This window comes from Arachis stenosperma, chromosome 10 (genome assembly GCF_014773155.1).
Source record: "Arachis stenosperma cultivar V10309 chromosome 10, arast.V10309.gnm1.PFL2, whole genome shotgun sequence".
Lineage (NCBI taxonomy): Eukaryota > Viridiplantae > Streptophyta > Magnoliopsida > Fabales > Fabaceae > Arachis > Arachis stenosperma.
The window spans coordinates 56,527,154-56,528,885 of NC_080386.1; the positions used below are offsets into that span (position 1 = coordinate 56,527,154).

At 36.4% G+C, this 1,732-nt stretch overlaps 1 non-coding gene across 1 annotated transcript; it reads right to left on the reverse strand.

The window, feature by feature from the left end:
• Positions 1-1,362: 1,362 nt before the first annotated feature.
• On the reverse strand, positions 1,363-1,470 carry LOC130959486 (small nucleolar RNA R71). Its single transcript, XR_009078563.1, has one exon. It is a non-coding gene; the product is annotated as a small nucleolar RNA R71 (small nucleolar RNA).
• Between the last annotated feature and the right edge of the window lie 262 nt (positions 1,471-1,732).

The window sequence follows — 1,732 nt, forward strand, 5'->3', positions numbered from 1 at the left end:
AGGCAGACTGGCGTTTAAACGCCAGCCAGGGTACCTGGTTGGGCGTTTAACGCCCAAAAAGGGTGCATTTTGGGCGTTAAACGCCAGAATGGATACCATTCTGGGCGTTTAACGCCAGGATGGTGCTAGGGGGAAGATTTTGTTTTCAAATCAATTTTTTTCAAAGTTTTTCAAAATCAAATCTTTTTCAAATCATATCTTTTCAATCAAATGTTTTCAAAATCAATTTCTTTCCTTTTTCAAAGATACTTACTAACAATTAATGATTTGATTGAACATCTCTAGTATATTGCCTTTTCTGTTGAGAAAGGTTTAAATGTTTGAATCAAATCTTTTCTTGTTAGGCAAGTCATTAACTTTCAAAATCAAATCTTTTAAAATTGTTTTCAAATCATATCTTTTTAAAATTGTTTTCAAATCATATCTTTTCAATCACATCTTTTTAAAACCAATCATATCTTCTTACCACATCTTTTTCAAAATAGTTTTCAATCAAATCTTTTTGATTTCTAATTTAAAAATCTTTTTCAAAAATCACTTGATTTCTTTTCCACTTTTATTTTCGAAAATCAATTAAGGTTTTTCAAAAATGTTTTCAAAATATTTTAATTAATTTTCGAAAAATTACTTCCCTCCTTCTCACATCCTTCTATTTATGGAGTACCACTCCTTCTCAATGCACAATTCGAACCTTATCTAAGTAAAGTTCGAATTCTTCTTCTCCTTCTTCTTTCTATTTCTCTTTTCCTTTGACACCTCAAGGAATCTCTATACTGTGACATAGAGGATTCCACATTTTCTTGTTCTCTTCTCTTTCATATGAGCAGGAGCAGAGACAAAGGCATTCTTGTTGAAGCTGACCCTGAACCGGAAAGGACCTTGAAGAGAAAACTAAGAGAAGCCAAAGCACAACTCTCTTTAGAGGACCTGACCGAATCCTTCAAAGAAGAAGAAGACATGGCAGCCGAAAACAACAATAATGCAAACAATGCAAAGAAGGTGCTGGGTGACTTTACTGCACCTACTCCTGATTTTTATGGGAGAAGCATCTCTATCCCTGCCATTGGAGCAAACAACTTTGAGCTTAAGCCTCAATTAGTTTCTCTAATGCAACAGAATTGCAAGTTCCATGGACTTCCAATGGAAGATCCTCATCAGTTCTTAGCTGAATTCTTGCAAATCTGTGACACAGTCAAGACTAATGGGGTTGACCCTGAGGTCTACAGACTGATGCTATTCCATTTTGTTGTAAGAGACAGAGCTAGAATATGGTTGGACTCTCAACCTAAAGAAAGCCTGGACTCTTGGGAAAAGCTAGTCAATGCCTTCTTGGCAAAGTTCTTTCCACCACAAAGATGGAGTAAGCTTAGAGTGGAAGTCCAAACCTTCAGACAGAAGGATGGAGAATCCCTCTATGAAGCTTGGGAAAGATACAAACAATTAATCAGAAAATGTCCTTCTGACATGCTTTCTGAATGGAGCATCATAGGTATTTTCTATGATGGTCTCTCTGAACTATCTAAGATGTCCTTGGATAGCTCTGCTGGAGGATCTCTTCATCTGAAGAAGACGCCTACAGAGGCTCAAGAGCTAATTGAAATGGTTGCAAATAACCAATTCATGTACACTTCTGAAAGGAATCCTGTGAACAATGGGACTAGTCAGAAGAAAGGAGTTCTTGAGATTGATACTCTGAACGCCATTTTGGCTCAGAATAAAATATTGACTCAAC